Source organism: Salvia hispanica, chromosome 1 (assembly GCF_029641045.1).
Source record: "Salvia hispanica isolate PSC_SH4W2 chromosome 1, Shi_PSC_v1, whole genome shotgun sequence".
Lineage (NCBI taxonomy): Eukaryota > Viridiplantae > Streptophyta > Magnoliopsida > Lamiales > Lamiaceae > Salvia > Salvia hispanica.
In genome coordinates, this window is record NC_142692.1 from 60,134,312 (window position 1) to 60,152,695 (window position 18,384).

Genomic DNA, 18,384 nt, shown 5'->3' on the forward strand with positions numbered 1-18,384 from the left:
TCCTTTACAGTGTTTTTTTTTTTATTTTAATTTGTAGTGTTTTTTTTTATTGAAAATGGGCTCTAAATCAACAGCACTATATAATTACAACCTTTAACTATATTACGCTGGATCCCATTCTAAGCCAAAAATAACACACAATTGATAAAAATCGCTAAACCAAATTTCCCATAATCTAAGCAGCAGCTTTCTTAGGTGATTCCGCAGCCTTGGCGGGCTTCTGCTCCTTGGTGGGCTTTTCACCGCCAGTCTTCTTCCTCATCGTTTCTCACAGCCAACAGAATGTGGCTCGGGATGATCCTGTTCTTCTTGTTATCCCTAGCCGCATTTCCAGCCAACTACAACACCTCAGCAGCAGCTAAATACTCGAGAACGGAAGCCATGTACACCGGCGCACCAGTGCCGACACGCTGCGCGTAACAACCTTTCTTCAAATAACGGCCAATTCTGCCGATGGGAAACTGGAGACCGGCTCTAACGGAGCGGGAGATCGGCTTCTTTTAGGGGCCGCCGCCCTTCCTCCCTGCTGCGCCTTTCTTCGGTTTAGCGGCAGCCTCCATTGGAAATGAAGATTGAACCATTTGTGAGTATTGAAGCTAAATGACTTTCTCGGATGCGTCGTTGGGTTATATTAATTTGTAGTTATAACTATATTGGGTTCATTCTTTACGTAATTGCTTTTCGCATATCGGTTTGCGAATATTTTAGGTTCGCAATTTAGATTCTATAGTTTTCTAGCATTGAGTTCATTCTCTCTATAGACAAATTCCTTTGTGAGTCATTTTCATATGCTAATTAGAAAAGTATTTGTGCTGCAGGTTTATAGTTTATAATTCCTTTTATATCCGATGAAACTACGTTAAAAAAGCATAATTTTGATTCAAAACAATAAGAGTTTATACTATCCCACATCCAACACGAGAAAGAAAGTTGTATTCAAATCATAAGTATAAAAGAAGACGTGCGTAGAGATGTTGAAGCTCATACCTTTCTCGGCATTTTGACTAAGATCAAATGTAGTGTCTGTTCTTCTCAGTCCGATATGTGGGCCATCGGCTCACGCGATATTAAATATATTTTTTGAGGGTAAGGATCTATCGAAGTAGCTTGCTACTTGGTTTTCAAGCGTCGCCCATGTGTTGCACTATTACACGGGCCTGGCGCACCAAACCAATTAAAGTTGAATCTTTACCTGAGTGTCTATCTTTAAAGTAATTAATTTTTTTTATTTAATACTCCCTCTGTCCCATTAGAAATGAATCGTTTTTCTTTTTGGTCTGTCCCATTAAAAATGAAACATTTCTAAAAATGGAAACAATACTCTCTCTACTTTTTCTTCTCACTTACTTTACTCTCTCTTCATTAACTCACAAAATAACACTACATAAAATCATGTGCCGAAAAGTAAATGTTGCATATTTAATGGGACGGAGGGAGTATTAATTCTATGAGTTTCCCTTTACAGTGTGTTTTTTATATTAATTACTAGTTATAACTACGTTGGGATCTCTCTTTACGTAATTATTTTTCACATATCGGTTTGTGGATATTTCGATTCAACACAATTGAAGTTTATATTATCCCATATCCAACACGACAAAGAAAGTTGTATTCGAATCATAAGTATTAAAGAAGATGTGCGTAGATGTTGAAGCTCATACCTTTCTCGGCCTTTTGGCTAAGATCAAGTGTAGTATCTGTTGTTATACCTGTTTAATATCTGATATGTGGGCCATCGGCTCACACGATATTAAATTTATTTTTTGAGGGTGAATATCCATCAAAGTAGCTTGCTACTTGGGTCTTCAAGTGTTGCACATGCATTGCACTATTGCACAGGCCTGCGCACTGCACCAATTCAAGCTGAATCTTTTCTTGTGTGTCTTTCTTTATAGTATTTAATTGTTTTCTTTTATTCAATATTAATTTTATGAGTTTTCCTTTACAGTGTTTTTTTTTTTATTTTAATTTGTAGTGTTTTTTTTTATTGAAAATGGGCTCTAAATCAACAGCACTATATAATTACAACCTTTAACTATATTACGCTGGATCCCATTCTAAGCCAAAAATAACACACAATTGATAAAAATCGCTAAACCAAATTTCCCATAATCTAAGCAGCAGCTTTCTTAGGTGATTCCGCAGCCTTGGCGGGCTTCTGCTCCTTGGTGGGCTTTTCACCGCCAGTCTTCTTCCTCATCGTTTCTCACAGCCAACAGAATGTGGCTCGGGATGATCCTGTTCTTCTTGTTATCCCTAGCCGCATTTCCAGCCAACTACAACACCTCAGCAGCAGCTAAATACTCGAGAACGGAAGCCATGTACACCGGCGCACCAGTGCCGACACGCTGCGCGTAACAACCTTTCTTCAAATAACGGCCAATTCTGCCGATGGGAAACAGGAGACCGGCTCTAACGGAGCGGGAGATCGGCTTCTTTTAGGGGCCGCCGCCCTTCCTCCCTGCTGCGCCTTTCTTCGGTTTAGCGGCAGCCTCCATTGGAAATGAAGATTGAACCATTTGTGAGTATTGAAGCTAAATGACTTTCTCGGATGCGTCGTTGGGTTATATTAATTTGTAGTTATAACTATATTGGGTTCATTCTTTACGTAATTGCTTTTCGCATATCGGTTTGCGAATATTTTAGGTTCGCAATTTAGATTCTATAGTTTTCTAGCATTGAGTTCATTCTCTCTATAGACAAATTCCTTTGTGAGTCATTTTCATATGCTAATTAGAAAAGTATTTGTGCTGCAGGTTTATAGTTTATAATTCCTTTTATATCCGATGAAACTACGTTAAAAAAGCATAATTTTGATTCAAAACAATAAGAGTTTATACTATCCCACATCCAACACGAGAAAGAAAGTTGTATTCAAATCATAAGTATAAAAGAAGACGTGCGTAGAGATGTTGAAGCTCATACCTTTCTCGGCATTTTGACTAAGATCAAATGTAGTGTCTGTTCTTCTCAGTCCGATATGTGGGCCATCGGCTCACGCGATATTAAATATATTTTTTGAGGGTAAGGATCTATCGAAGTAGCTTGCTACTTGGTTTTCAAGCGTCGCCCATGTGTTGCACTATTACACGGGCCTGGCGCACCAAACCAATTAAAGTTGAATCTTTACCTGAGTGTCTATCTTTAAAGTAATTAATTTTTTTTATTTAATACTCCCTCTGTCCCATTAGAAATGAATCGTTTTTCTTTTTGGTCTGTCCCATTAAAAATGAAACATTTCTAAAAATGGAAACAATACTCTCTCTACTTTTTCTTCTCACTTACTTTACTCTCTCTTCATTAACTCACAAAATAACACTACATAAAATCATGTGCCGAAAAGTAAATGTTGCATATTTAATGGGACGGAGGGAGTATTAATTCTATGAGTTTCCCTTTACAGTGTGTTTTTTATATTAATTACTAGTTATAACTACGTTGGGATCTCTCTTTACGTAATTATTTTTCACATATCGGTTTGTGGATATTTCGATTCAACACAATTGAAGTTTATATTATCCCACATCCAACACGACAAAGAAAGTTGTATTCGAATCATAAGTATTAAAGAAGATGTGCGTAGATGTTGAAGCTCATACCTTTCTCGGCCTTTTGGCTAAGATCAAGTGTAGTATCTGTTGTTATACCTGTTTAATATCTGATATGTGGGCCATCGGCTCACACGATATTAAATTTATTTTTTGAGGGTGAATATCCATCAAAGAAGCTTGCTACTTGGGTCTTCAAGTGTTGCACATGCATTGCACTATTGCACAGGCCTGCGCACTGCACCAATTCAAGCTGAATCTTTTCTTGTGTGTCTTTCTTTATAGTATTTAATTGTTTTCTTTTATTCAATATTAATTTAATGAGTTTTCCTTTACAGTGTTTTTTTTTTAATTTTAATTTGTAGTGTTTTTTTTTATTGAAAATGGGCTCTAAATCAACAGCACTATATAATTACAACCTTTAACTATATTACGCTGGATCCCATTCTAAGCCAAAAATAACACACAATTGATAAAAATCGCTAAACCAAATTTTCCATAATCTAAGCAGCATCTTTCTTAGGTGATTTCGCAGCCTTGGCGGGCTTCTGCTCCTTGGTGGGCTTTTCACCGCCAGTCTTCTTCCTCATCGTTCCTCACAGCCAACAGAATGTGGCTCGGGATGATCCTGTTCTTCTTGTTATCCCTAGCCGCATTTCCAGCCAACTACAACACCTCAGCAGCAGCTAAATACTCGAGAACGGAAGCCATGTACACCGGCGCACCAGTGCCGACACGCTGCGCGTAACAACCTTTCTTCAAATAACGGCCAACTCTGCCGATGGGAAACTGGAGACCGGCTCTAACGGAGCGGGAGATCGGCTTCTTTTAGGGGTCGCCGCCCTTCCTCCCTGCTGCGCCTTTCTTCGGTTTAGCGGCAGCCTCCATTGGAAATGAAGATTGAACCATTTGTGAGTATTGAAGCTAAATGACTTTCTCGGATGCGTCGTTGGGTTATATTAATTTGTAGTTATAACTATATTGGGTTCATTCTTTACGTAATTGCTTTTCGCATATCGGTTTGCGAATATTTTAGGTTCGCAATTTAGATTCTATAGTTTTCTAGCATTGAGTTCATTCTCTCTATAGACAAATTCCTTTGTGAGTCATTTTCATATGCTAATTAGAAAAGTATTTGTGCTGCAGGTTTGTAGTTTATAATTCCTTTTATATCCGATGAAACTACGTTAAAAAAGCATAATTTTGATTCAAAACAATAAGAGTTTATACTATCCCACATCCAACACGAGAAAGAAAGTTGTATTCAAATCATAAGTATAAAAGAAGACGTGCGTAGAGATGTTGAAGCTCATACCTTTCTCGACATTTTGACTAAGATCAAATGTAGTGTCTGTTCTTCTCAGTCCGATATGTGGGCCATCGGCTCACGCGATATTAAATATATTTTTTGAGGGTAAGGATCTATCGAAGTAGCTTGCTACTTGGGTCTTCAAGCGTCGCCCATGTGTTGCACTATTACATGGCCCTGGCGCACCAAACCAATTAAAGTTGAATCTTTACCTGAGTGTCTATCTTTAAAGTAATTAATTTTTTTTATTTAATACTCCCTCTGTCCCATTAGAAATGAATCGTTTTTCTTTTTGGTCTGTCCCATTAAAAATGAAACATTTCTAAAAATGGAAACAATACTCTCTCTACTTTTTCTTCTCACTTACTTTACTCTCTCTTCATTAACTCACAAAATAACACTACATAAAATCATGTGCCGAAAAGTAAATGTTGCATATTTAATGGGACGGAGGGAGTATTAATTCTATGAGTTTCCCTTTACAGTGTGCTTTTTATATTAATTACTAGTTATAACTACGTTGGGATCTCTCTTTACGTAATTATTTTTCACATATCGGTTTGTGGATATTTCGATTCAACACAATTGAAGTTTATATTATCCCACATCCAACACGACAAAGAAAGTTGTATTTGAATCATAAGTATTAAAGAAGATGTGCGTAGATGTTGAAGCTCATACCTTTCTCGGCCTTTTGGCTAAGATCAAGTGTAGTATCTGTTGTTATTTGTTTAATATCTGATATGTGGGCCATCGGCTCACACGATATTAAATTTATTTTTTTAGGGTGAATATCCATCAAAGTAGCTTGCTACTTGGGTCTTCAAGTGTCGCACATGCATTGCACTATTGCACTGGCCTACGCACCGCACCAATTTAAGCTGAATCTTTTCTTGTGTGTCTTTCTTTATTGTAATTAATTGTTTTCTTTTATTCAATATTAATTTTATGAGTTTTCCTTTACAGTGTTTTTTTTATATTAATTTGTAGTTATAAATATCTTGGGATATTTCTCTACGTAATTGCTTTTCACATATCGGTTTGGGGTTTGTGAATATTTTAGGTTCGCAATTTAGATTCTATAGTTTTCTAGGATTGAGTTCATCCTCTCTATAGAAAAATTCCTTTGTGAGTTATTTTCATATGCTAATTAGAAAAATATTTGTGCTACAGGTTTGTAGTTTATAATTCCTTTTATATCCGATGAAGCTACGTTAAAAAAGCATAATTTTGATTAAAAAAATAAAATTTTATATTATCCCCCATCCAACACGAGAAAGAAAGTTGTATTCGAATCTTAAGTATAAAAGAATATGTGCGTAGATATTGAAGCTCATACCTTTCTCGGCCTTTTGGCTAAGATCAAGTGTAGTATCTGTTCATCAGTTTTGTAATACCCGCACCAGTATTTTGTTTTCGATATAGTAATGTGGAACTAGAAATGTAACGTTCTCTCATTTCGTGAAAATAAATGGAACTCGAGCCGTTATTCAAACTTAACCTTTTAGTTACAAAAAAAAACTAAAGAAGTAGGTGACCGAATTAAAAACAGACTAAAGATACTTTTCGGAAAAATAAAGTGTTTCGAATGGCATTTCATGTTCAATAAAATGAACAACTAATAAAATAGGTTACATGGATCAAAGTCCTCAAAGAAAGAAAACAAGGAAAGGAAAATATAAAATTTTGGGTGCACTTCGGGCCTTTTCTCCAGGCCCAAATTAGGGCCCGTTTCGAGCAGCCCGTCGGCCCAGACAACGAACCCAGGCCCGCTCGAGGTACAGCTAGGTAGTAGCCAAGATTTCTCTCTCACCTGCAAGATAAAAACAAGTTTTAATGGCTAAGGAACAAGAGTAATTAAGGGACTACTATTAGAAGGGGAGAAACAACCTTTCCTTTTGCTATGGAGGACCAAAGACTCACCAAGAGGGGAAAGTCAATCCTGCAAATCCTCCACACTATGCAGCACCTGTTTCTACCAGCCACACTCTTGCCTATAAAATCCCCTCCACACCACCTTTGATCACTCTCCTACACACTTCAAATTTTTCCAGCAACATAGCAAGTTGAGAGGAAGAAAGCTGAGGTTTGAAGAGCTGAATTCTCAAAGCAGCCGCAGCTTCAAGAGGTATTCCACCTCCACCCCTTCTCCCAGTCAAATTTACATATCATCATATAGAGGCACCACAACTTAAGAATCTCAATCAAAATAACACAAGCACACCCTCTGCTTTTTTTTTTCGAACATCATGCTAGGCTCAAGAACATAGATTTATGGCTGTAGGAGCCTCACATCAGTAACAAGCTTTAATAATCAAAGGATCAGCTTCTTTTAGCCAAACTCATAGGTTGATGGCAGATTAGTAAAGCCCTAGTAAAGCCTCGACTCTTAGAATTATAGAAGCAACACTTAGCATAAGCAAGATAAACAACTCAAGCTCATTCCAGTGAGTTGAGCTCCAAAATCAAAGTCTTTAATCGCACATAGCTACTGCCTCAGTTTGTTTTTAATCAAAAGGCTAAGAAATGAAAGGGGTAAAAGAACTTAGCTTTAAAAAAAAATATGCTTGAGCTGACCGATCTGGACAACGACGGAGGGCTGCGAGGCGGCGGCGTCGGCGCTGGTCTGAGAAACAGATTGAGCAGCGTCGGCAACGGCAACGGGAGGCCGCGACGAGCAGCTCCCAAGCTCTCGAACAACAGCCGCGTCGCAGCGGATTCAGAGGGAGAGAGGGACGCCGCCGGAGGCGGCGGCGGATGGCAGCGTTATACAGAGGCGCCGTTTCCAAATCCTCGCACGACGGCAGCGGCACGGGTTCGTCGCCGGTCCATAGCTGGCGGCGCCGACTGCGAGACAACGGCGACCTGATGACCGGCGTGGCGACGGCGAACGGCGAGAAGAACTAGGGTTTCAAATTGGGGATTTTTGTTGGATTTGAGAATGTTGAGAGAGGTCGATGGAAATGAGAAGAAGAAAGTGTTGGGCCCTTACTAACTAAAAACACGGGCTAGAGTTTAAATGGAAGATGGGCTAGTGATATAAAGTACTAAGTTGGGCCACCAACTAAATTAAAGTATGGACTAGGAATCTAATTAAATCATGAGCCTTCCTATGTTATGGATTAAATAATTAATAGTCCGCTAATTATTTCCACGAAGCTAAGTTAAATTTTCCGGACCTTAATTTAAGTGCTCGAATAAATATTTTTCAGAATTTTATGCGCTAACGATGAATAGACCTCGAGTCTATTTTAGTGCTTGAATAAATAGCATAGGAGGTAACACCCTCTAGTTAAGCATTTGGTTTAAATTAATTAAATCTACTGATTTAATTAATATTCAAAAATTCTAGAACCTTTCTAGAAAAATTTAAGGAAAAGAACAAAAGAGCACGCACTTAGGATGCATCCACGTTTAAGCTTAATTGATTTATCAAAGTCTAATTAAGTATTATGTTATTTCCTAAAGGGGTGTCTACGAACGTCATCTAAGGCCAAGTTAAGGAAATTACGGAAAGAGCTTTAGCTTTTGAGGTGGGCATTCTTTCAAAACGTGATTTCAGTATGAGAATGTGAATTTTTGCTCAAGTATGTTGTCATGCCATGTTTTGTTTTATGATTACCTATCTGCTTGGCTATGCCAATTTAAGTTAAATCGAATTCGGGTCCCAGTAGGGCCGCAAACCCTACTCGGACTAGTGTACACATAAGGGGACCGTGAGCTAACAAAGGAGTTGGCCGGTCCAGTGACCGTCGTGGAATGTGGCCACATTCCCGGTTCACATCAGTTTCAGATATGGTATATCTATGTTACGAGATTGCGCAATCAAAATCTTTATGAAAGAAAAGGATTTAGTGACTCGGGCCTTTTTAATAAAAACCCCGTGATCACTCAGTTGTGGCTTGACAATTAAAAATAAAACTGCTTTTGGCAATGTGCTCACTGAGTATATCAAATACTCAGCCCTGCATGTTATTTTCAAATGTGCAGGTTGAACGTGGACGAGCAGGCGAAGGTATTGGGAACGATCCTTAAATAAGTAGATAGGTAGCCCAAGGTAGTATGTCTCCATACATACTACTTTGTCTAGGACTTTTCCGCTGCATTAGGACTTGTACTAGGAATTTATGAACCTAGACCGCACTCTGATTTTATTTTGGCCTTGATTCACATTCGCCTATGAGACTAATGTCCTATATTCAACTTATCAATCATGTTTACCCCGTTTCATTATTTCTAAAGTGTTATTTAGTCACGTATAGATGCAGTCACTACCACTAGGGAGAATGTGGTCGTGACAAGTTTAATATATTATATGTGGGCCATAGGCTCACATGATATTAAATTTATTTTTTAATGGTACTTGGGTCTTCAAGCATCGCCCATGCGTTGCACTAATGCACGGGCCTGGCACACCCCACCAATTCAAGTTAAATCTTTACTTGGGTGTCTAAAGGGGTGTGTTATATTGCTAGCTCACTCTTAAATTGCTGACTACAACTAAATGATAGACATTGGATTATTAGATCAAGGTACAAGATCATTCATTCACGAATATCAATACAATGCACAAAAAAAGTCAATTAGGGGTGTTAGTGTCAATTTCTCAAAAAGTAGTTATAACTAACTTTTAAAAAAATATATTCAAACTTTAAATGATTATAACCATCTTAATTTATATGATTATAACCCTTTTCTACATTATTCTCTCTCTTACTTTATCATTTCTCCACTTTAACTAGTTATTATAATTTTTACAAAACGTGTGTGCAAAAATGACCGAGACTCCTAAAGTGGGACTGAAGGAGTAATAAATAGTTAAAGTGGAGAGAGAGAATAATACAGCGAAGAGTGCTCAAAATAAAATGAGGGACGGAGAGAGTACAAAAGAGGAGGTTCGTAGATGTTGAAGCTCATACTTTTCTCGACCTTTTGGGTAAGATCAATTGAAGGATTGGTCTTATCTGTTTAATGTCTGATATGTGGGCCATCAACTCACACGATATTAACTTCATTTTTTGAGGGGGAAGGTCTATCAAACTAGCTTGCTATTTAGGTCCTCAAGCGTTGCCCATGTGTACTGTTCGGGTCTGGCGCACCTCACCAATTGATGTTCAATCTTTAGTTTGATTTCTCACTTTATAGTACATAGTTGTTTCTTTTATTTATTATTTATTATTGATTTATATGTGTTTCATATTAGAGTGTATTTTCGAAATTGATTGTAGTTATACTTGATATTGGGTATCTTTCATAACATAGTACTGCCTTTGTCCCATGTTACTCGAGCTTCTCTTTTTTGGCTCATTCGAAACTACTTATACTATTTATATTATAAGTAAAAATTAGGTTAACTAATATATTAGAGTTAATTAAGTATTTCATTATTAAGTGATCTTTCATTACACTTAAAATATTGATTTAATTACACTTAAATATCAATTCCAAATTAACGACCTGAAATGAAAAGTGCGAGTAATCATGGGACAAAGGGAATGCTTAATTGGCTCGTTTTGACTGCCTTTCATGCAAAATATGTTCTTGAAATAGTAATATTTGTACAATTGGGTAATTTGATATGTTTTGTGAGAAATATAAAAATAGTCCTACAAAAGGGCATAAAAACGTTGAAACTGAAGTTCGAAGGAATCAGACCATATTAGTGGTTAGCTGACCCAAGTCAGCAGCTAGCAGTCGATGAAGGTTCAGCGGCCCGTTGTGGAGTAATTCTTAAGTTTTATTTTAGATCCAAGAAGATTTTGTGTGACCTCATCCTAAGACCTATGCATAATTTAATAAGACAAATTTAATTAAAGTATTAAATGAATATTAATCATTGCTACTATCATACGTAATATTCTCTCAGTCACCCATTAATTGTGCACTTTTATCATTTTCGTTCGTCCCCCATTAATTGTCCACTTTCACTTTATACCATTAATGGTAAATAGGCCTCCACATTCTACTAACTTGTTCCACTCACATTTTATTATAAAACTAGTGTTAGCCCACGTGCTATGCGCAACATAAAATATTTTTGATTTATATTAGACGCTATGAATAATTCAAATAAAATAAAAAATAACATCATTACATAAGATTAAAAATAAAATGTAATACGTTACAGTCACAACATGAAAATATTTGTGAATTATAACACTTATATTTGGCTTACAACAAATAAAATTACCATCCTTAACACATAACACATATTAATATTAAAATACTATGAATATTCAATTGATATATATACAACTAAAAAATATAATTAGGACAATGATATAGCCATAAAAAAAATAAATAATAAACAACAAAACAAATAAAAAATACACATATATAAACATTAGAAAAATAAAATAAAAGTTAGTACGTCATGAAAAATAGAAAAGAGAGATATAAAACACAAACCACATCTATCGCTGACTCTTCATAGGGTTTAGCCTATACTCTTCTTCAGCCTAATTTTTATCCTTAACCTCTAATATTATGATTTATGTTTTCGTTGACTTTAGGTATTTTTCTTTGCATGAAAATTATGGAAGTGACGAAGTTGACGACGAATGTGTAACGTTGTAGGTTCAAAATATAATAGATAGTCACCAACTTATGTTACTTCTTTATTTGTAAAAAACAAAATATTGTAGCCTAGATGGAAAAATAAAAAAAATTAACATGAAGAAAATACTTAAATATGAACTAATATCACTAAATAGAATGATCTTCAACATAGGATTTAAAAGTGCTAATTGCCTTTTACCATCTTTTGCACAACTCTCTCTCCACTACCTCTGACTCACATCTTCGGCTCTTCATCTTTCACTCTCTCACATGACACCTGCTCCGCCTCATTTACAGTTTCCACAATGATAGAACATGTATTTATAGACAAAGATCACTGATACGCTTGGATTTTGCACTGTTTTAAGGCCATTATTTGGTCTGTTTTCAATGTCAAAATCGCATTACATGTCCATCATTTGCACTTTTTATACATTTTGTTTTTTTGACGTGTTTTGTGAGAAATGTGCATATTTGAGCCGAAAAAGGAGTAAAAATGCTAAGTCTGGAAATTTGGAGTTTCAGGCGGCGACCGGCGACCGCTGCAACATATTTGGCGACCGCTGGCGCCCGGCGACCTACACTCTGTAGCGGTCCGCCTCGAAAATTCTGTGCAAGAAATGAAGTCACGTCCGGCGACCGCCAGAGAATTTGTGGCGACCGTTACAAACGAGGCAGAGAGTCTGGACCGTTGCCCGGCGACCGCCGGCCGAAGTGCGGCGGCGCGCCACAAAAAACGGCGAATTAGATTTGACCTAGATTTCTCTCCAAAATTTACCATATTTTGTAGATGTTTTCCATCTAGGATGAGGAGCGATTTTTCTCTATAAATAAGCCCTCAAGCTTCATCAAACAAATCCTCTTTTTGCAACATATTTTCCAGAGATTAAAAGCTAGAGTACATCGTGCAAGTAGTTGAAGAAGGATTCAAAAGCATCAAAATGACATGGATTCAACCTACGGGTTTTATTAGCCTTAGTTTTATGTTCCTATTGTTTTCCCTTCAATCTATGTGTTTAGAATTATTACATCATGTGTAACTAAATTCATAGGATTCAGGGGATGTGTTAGTAACGACTTTGGTTATACAATTCCTTTTTCCATTTAATTTCCATTTTGTTTTCACTTTGTTTCTTCCCTAAGTTAATCATGACGCTTCATGATTGAGTGACACAATCGTGTAAGATTTAATATAACTTGCTTCATAATTGTGAGAGGATTCTAGCGAATTAGGTCCACTTAGTAAACACTACAATTAGCTTCTCTTAAAATGACACTGTTAATTGAGGACCTTTCAAGGGTCTTAGGTGCTTTTGGGAGTTACATATTTAGGATTGACAACCCTAGTGTTAGTAACCAACGTTTGCATCGCATGAGCATAAACTAGGTGACTCGTCCTATCAATGAATTAGCTGTGCTAGGATATTGTAGTTGGAACTTGTATAACCATAACTGTGAACGCACATCCCAGGATTCCTTTATCTCTATATTTTATCTCTGTGATCTATTTGCAATCAGTTGTTTACTACTTTCAATTGTTTTCTGTTTTCCAAAATTCTCAAAACCCTTTAGTTCACCAGATAGTAATTGAGTTTTAGTAGAAGATAAACATTTTGTGTTTGTTTTCCCCGTGTTCGATATCCGGTACTAATCTTTAGCTATACTATTCATACTCTATATACTTGTAGGTATTAATAGTGCTAAAAAATACTCCCTCCGTCCCGGCTAAGATGGCACATTGCTTAGCCGGCACGGGGTTTTAGGAGTTATTGGTTAAAGTGTTTAATTGGAGAGAGAGAAGGTGAGTGTAAGTATTAAAGTAGAGAGATAAAGAAAGATGGATATTTTTAATAGGAGTGAGAAAAAGTGGTTGAGTGTATTAATTGGAGAGAGAAAGTTACCAAAAAAGGAAATGTGTCATCTTAAGCGGGACGGAGGGAGTAGTGCATTAATCACCAACAATTTCTTAAATCTTTCAAATGCAACTATACATCACAAAAATGAAAGAACATTTATCTAGCTAATAAATAGGAGTAGAAATTAAAAAAAATACTCCCTCTGTTTCCGCAGTAGTTGAATATTTTCATTTTCTGCACTCGTTTTAGAAAAATGATAATAAATAGTTAAAGTGGAAAAAAATAAAGTAAGAGAGAGAATAATGTAGATAAACTCTTATCTATCTTATTATGTCACTTACTTTACTCTCTCTCCATTTTAACTATTTATTACTCCCTCTGTCCAACAATAGCAATCTCATTTCTAAAGGGCACGGGTTTTAAGGAAGCTTTGGAGTGTGTAATAAATGGTGTGTTAGTGGAATTTGAGACCCACAAATTTATAAATTTAGCTTTTATACATCAATGTTATGATTTTATTTATGCTTTTAAATCGGATTTTGGAGAATTAAATGAAACAACTCACTAAATTTGCTAACATATCTACACAATTAAATGAAATAATTCACTGTAATTGCTCACATACAAATCAATCTGAGGATTAAACGCCAAAACACAACAAAATCCACACTCCAAATCTGTCGTGAATCGAAATCAAAAGAAATCAACACAAACGGAAAAATTCACACTCCAATTCAAAATTCGCTATGAATCGAAATCAAAAGAAAAGATTTGAATCAAAACGGATGAATCAAAACAACACTGAATGAAAATCAGAGAGCAAAAAGAGCTGAGAGGCCATATGAACAAAATTTCAAGAACAAACTTTGCAAAATTAAAAGGAAGCAGAGCCCTCTTCGTGATTTTCACTACTCTCAGTCTGGAGGTCGCTCCACACCCACAATCTTCGCCTTCGATGAAGAGGATTACCCGATTAAGGTTAGAGGACAGTTGTTCTGGAATGTGTTTAGGCAGGAGACAGTAGAGGTCGGCGGAGGCGACTGGCGATTAGGGGCTAGGGTTCCCGAAAGTGAGGAGGAGGAGGAGGAGGAGGCGGCGGTTAGGAAGCCTTTTGTCGGAGGCGGTGGCGGCGGTTAATTAGGGTTCCGAGGGGTTGAGAGAGAGAGGGAGAGGGGGAGGGAGAGAGTGATAGAGTGCGAGAGTGAGTTAGACGGGTGGGGGGTGTTTTTTTATGGTAGAGATGTAAATAAGTGAGAAGTTTGAGGGTAATTAGATTGTCCAAATATAGGAGTAAGTAGAACCTGGACTCCTATTCCCGGACGTCTAAAAACCGAAAAATGGGACTCCTATTGTTGGACGGAGGGAGTATGATTTTTCCCAAACGAGTGCAGAAAATGAAATGACTCAACTACCGCGGACTAGTGGGAGTATTAATTTGTGATATAAATAAAAACGTTAGAAATCATTGTTATAATCATATTCAATTCATACTCTTAATTGATTATTATTAGTTTAATTTGGCATTTTAAAAAAAGTCCAAGATATGGACTATTGTATAGAGTCATTCACTAAATTGTGAGTAAATAATTGAAATTATTTTTGACTATGTATTTGAAAATGATGCATAATTAAATTATTAGATGCAAAATTAAGGTAATGTAATGCCACACTCTAATGGGCGGTTACATCATATGGTCCAATTCCAAAAGAATGTTGTTTTTGTTAGAGTTAGAATACTAGAAATCAACTTTCGAGTGATTGAATACTGTTAAAACTCTTATTTTATTTTCCAAAGGAATAAAAAGATTATTTTTGTCATAATGTTATTATGTTTTACATTTAATGGATGTTTATTACATGTTTAAATGTATAAGTAACTTAACAAAGTCTAAGTCTTTGTTTTAGTAGACCGGTTGTGGGCGTCGTTCACTTTAAGGTAACACGGTCAGTTCTTAACAAAGAAAAAGAAGAATTTCACAACCTAGATAGGCTTAGACTACCTATCGTGAAAGGTTGCAATGTCAGTCCGATTATTTCTAAGCCTTACTGAAATAAGATGACGTTGGTGTGGTATAGCACTGAATGTATCTAACAGCGAGACAGTCTTTATGCTATCTACTGAAAGACGAGGTCTTGTAAATTGTTATTTCTTAATCAATGTACTTTAGCATTGAGCATACGGTATTGATTATGCACTACTTTGACTTACCAAATGGTGCGGGTTTTTCGCAACCCAATAAGCCTGGTATATTGGGTAGTGGTGATTAATATCTAGTGGTGCTAGGATTGCTATTATGTTGAATCGTGCGCAAGGTGAGTCTCGTTTGATAACATCCTCAAGTGAAGCTTGAAATAAGGTTTTATTATTCGGAACCTAGCTAGTTGGGGTTTAATTACTCTATGAATAATAAATAAAATTTTCTTGTTGAGTCCTCTCTTGGAATAAATAAGATATTAATTAATCAAGTCCATAGCAGACAATAATTAATTAATGGATGTTTCTATCTTAAGCGCGGGAAATAAATATCAAGTAATGGAAACCCGAAGTACTTATAATTTCGGATTTCGATGGGGAGTGCAATATTACTTCTGTAGTGGCTGCTCGTAATATTCCAATTATAAGCCTATATTAAATTGGGTTTAATTTAATTAGTAAAAAGCTAATTGGAGGAGCCCATATCCAAAGCCTTCCATGGATCCCTGTCTGGGCCCAATATGTGACTTATTATAAATATGAGAATAAAGGAGACAGAAAATACACTTGTTTTTCTTCCAAAATTTTTGTCCCCCTCTCTACATAGAAGAGGGACGATTTTCTCTCCTTCGAGTGAAAGGATTTCCGTCTTCTTTATTTAAGTCCTAGTATACTGGTGAGATCAGCCCACCCTGATATCAGTTTACAGTCCGGGAACCGGACAGAAGATCCGTGGTTTTGTACTAAAGATCTGAAGGTGCTGGCAGCGGAAGCGTGCGTGAATAAATCAATCACATAATAATCAGATCTATTTAGCAGATTATTTAGACAAAAGCTATTCGTGTAATTATCACATGTATCATGCTCATAACTTGAACCAATCATGCTTTAAGAATATTGAAACCTAAAACATGCTTTTCTACGGAGCAGAAAAGTACCTAATTAATTCTCCAAAGAATTGAAGATGGCTAGCTTCTTCTCCACGTGATGCTTTGAGTACTAAACCACAAATCTTCTCTCTGGTTCCCGAACTGTATCCCAATATCAGTGTGGGCTGATCTTACTAGAATACTAGGACTTAAATAAAGAAGACAGAAGAAATCCTTTTCGGAATAGGAGAGGAATTCGAAAATCTCCTCAGCTGGAGAAGGGATTTTCGAAAATTACAATGATGAGAAATTGTTGTTTTCTGTCTCCTTTATTCTCCTATTTATATTAAGTTCCTTTTGGGCCCAGACAGGGATCTATGGAAGGTTTTGGATATGGGCTCATCCAATTTACTTTTTACTAATTAAATTGAACCCACAATTTAATATAAGTTATAATTGGAATATTATGAGCAGCCACTACAGAAGTAATATTGAACTCTCCCTATCCAAATCCGAAATTACAAGTAATCTGGGTTTCCGTTTAACTTTCATTTCCCGTGCTTAAGATTAAAATGTCCATTAATTAATTAATGTCTGCTATTGACTTAATTAATTAACTTCTTATTAATTCCAAGAGTGGACTTAGCATGAAACGCTTATTTATTATTCATAGAGTAATCACACTCCAACTAGCTAGGTTCCGAATAATAAAACCTCGTTTCGCGCTCCTCTTGAGGACATTATCAAGCGAGACTCAGCTCGCGCACGATTCAATATAATAGCAATCCTAGCACCGCTAGATATCGATCACCACTGCCCAATATATCAGGATAATTGGGTTACGAAAAACCCGCACCATTTGATAAGTCAAAGCAGTGCATAATCAATACCGTATGCTCAATGCTAACCTACATTGATTAAGAAATAAATATTTATCAAGACCTCGCCTTTCAGTAGACAGCCTAAGGCAAGTCTTGCTGTTAGATCCGTTCAGTGCTATACCACACCAATGTCATCTTATTTCAGTAAGGCTTAGAAATATGCGGACTGACATTGCAACCTTTCTCGATGGGTAGTCAAATTCCATCTAGGTTGTGAAATTCATCTTTTTCTTTGTTTAGAACTGACCGTGTTACCTTAAAGTGGACGACGCCCATAACCGGTCTACTAAAACAAAGACTTAGACTTTGTTAAGTTAACTTATACATTTAAACATGCATTAACATCCATTAAATGTAAAACATAACAACATTATGACAAAAATAATCTGTTTTATTTATTGGAAAATAAAATAAGAGTTTTACAGTATTCAACACTCGAAACATGATTTCTAGTATACAAACTCTAACAATCTCCCACTTATACTCAAAACACTTTCGAGTATACAAAAAAAATGTGCTAACGTCTAAAATCTCCCACTTATACTGAAAGCGGATTGAGGTCTTGAATTAGTCGAACTCCCATTCCTTCAACATGGCTTTCATACGGCTTTACCGCTAGTGCCTTCGTGAAAGGATCTGCCAGGTTGTTCTCTAACTCAATCTTGACCACTTGTATGTCTCCTCTCTGCACTCTATCTCGAATGATATGATACTTCCTCTCTATGTGCTTGCTCGCTTTATGAGCTCGTGGTTCCCTCGAATTTGCCACAGCACCAGAATTATCGCAATAAATGGTGATGCTCTTGGGCATGTTCGTAACCACACCTAAGTCCAGAAGGAAGTTCTTAAGCCAAACAGCCTCTTTTGCAGCCTCCGAAGCGGCCACATATTCGGCTTCCATGGTAGATTCTGCAATGCATTTCTGCTTTACACTCTTCCAAATTACAGCTCCACCTCCTAAGGTAAACACATATCCGGAAGTTGATTTCCTCGAATCTACATCAGATTGAAAGTCTGAATCTGTATATCCTAAAGGACAGAGCTCGGCTGCATTGTAAACTAGAACATAGTCTTTAGTCCGATTAAGGTACTTGAGTATGTTCTTTACGGCAGTCCAATGTCCTTGGCCGGGATTTGATTGATATCTTGCCACCATGCCAACAGCAAAG

The 18,384-nt window shown here is 36.8% G+C and overlaps 1 long non-coding RNA gene, 7 other non-coding genes and 4 pseudogenes across 8 annotated transcripts; 8 read left to right on the forward strand and 4 right to left on the reverse strand.

Annotated features, from left to right (window-relative positions):
- Window positions 1-175: 175 nt before the first annotated feature.
- On the reverse strand, window positions 176-560 carry LOC125224323 (putative histone H2A.2; annotated as a pseudogene).
- A 423-nt stretch (window positions 561-983) lies between these two features.
- On the forward strand, window positions 984-1,171 carry LOC125185853 (U2 spliceosomal RNA). The gene has a single exon (XR_007170338.1). It is a non-coding gene; the product is annotated as a U2 spliceosomal RNA (small nuclear RNA).
- Window positions 1,172-1,657: 486 nt separating this feature from the next.
- Window positions 1,658-1,854, forward strand: LOC125185847 (U2 spliceosomal RNA). The gene has a single exon (XR_007170334.1). It is a non-coding gene; the product is annotated as a U2 spliceosomal RNA (small nuclear RNA).
- Window positions 1,855-2,113: 259 nt separating this feature from the next.
- On the reverse strand, window positions 2,114-2,498 carry LOC125224330 (putative histone H2A.2; annotated as a pseudogene).
- Window positions 2,499-2,921: 423 nt separating this feature from the next.
- LOC125185852 (U2 spliceosomal RNA) lies at window positions 2,922-3,109 on the forward strand. Its single transcript, XR_007170337.2, has one exon. It is a non-coding gene; the product is annotated as a U2 spliceosomal RNA (small nuclear RNA).
- Window positions 3,110-3,595: 486 nt separating this feature from the next.
- Window positions 3,596-3,792, forward strand: LOC148934278 (U2 spliceosomal RNA). Its single transcript, XR_016134768.1, has one exon. It is a non-coding gene; the product is annotated as a U2 spliceosomal RNA (small nuclear RNA).
- Window positions 3,793-4,051: 259 nt separating this feature from the next.
- LOC148934279 (putative histone H2A.2) lies at window positions 4,052-4,436 on the reverse strand (annotated as a pseudogene).
- Window positions 4,437-4,859: 423 nt separating this feature from the next.
- LOC125185850 (U2 spliceosomal RNA) lies at window positions 4,860-5,048 on the forward strand. Its single transcript, XR_007170336.2, has one exon. It is a non-coding gene; the product is annotated as a U2 spliceosomal RNA (small nuclear RNA).
- Window positions 5,049-5,534: 486 nt separating this feature from the next.
- LOC125185840 (U2 spliceosomal RNA) lies at window positions 5,535-5,729 on the forward strand. Its single transcript, XR_007170328.1, has one exon. It is a non-coding gene; the product is annotated as a U2 spliceosomal RNA (small nuclear RNA).
- Window positions 5,730-6,192: 463 nt separating this feature from the next.
- LOC125185703 (U2 spliceosomal RNA) lies at window positions 6,193-6,356 on the forward strand (annotated as a pseudogene).
- An 81-nt stretch (window positions 6,357-6,437) lies between these two features.
- On the reverse strand, window positions 6,438-7,766 carry LOC125218184 (uncharacterized). The gene is made up of 2 exons (XR_007175895.2): window positions 6,748-7,766; window positions 6,438-6,670 (listed from the first exon to the last, which is right to left on the reverse strand). It is a non-coding gene; the product is annotated as an uncharacterized LOC125218184 (long non-coding RNA).
- A 2,006-nt stretch (window positions 7,767-9,772) lies between these two features.
- On the forward strand, window positions 9,773-9,961 carry LOC125185860 (U2 spliceosomal RNA). The gene has a single exon (XR_007170342.1). It is a non-coding gene; the product is annotated as a U2 spliceosomal RNA (small nuclear RNA).
- Window positions 9,962-18,384: the final 8,423 nt, after the last annotated feature.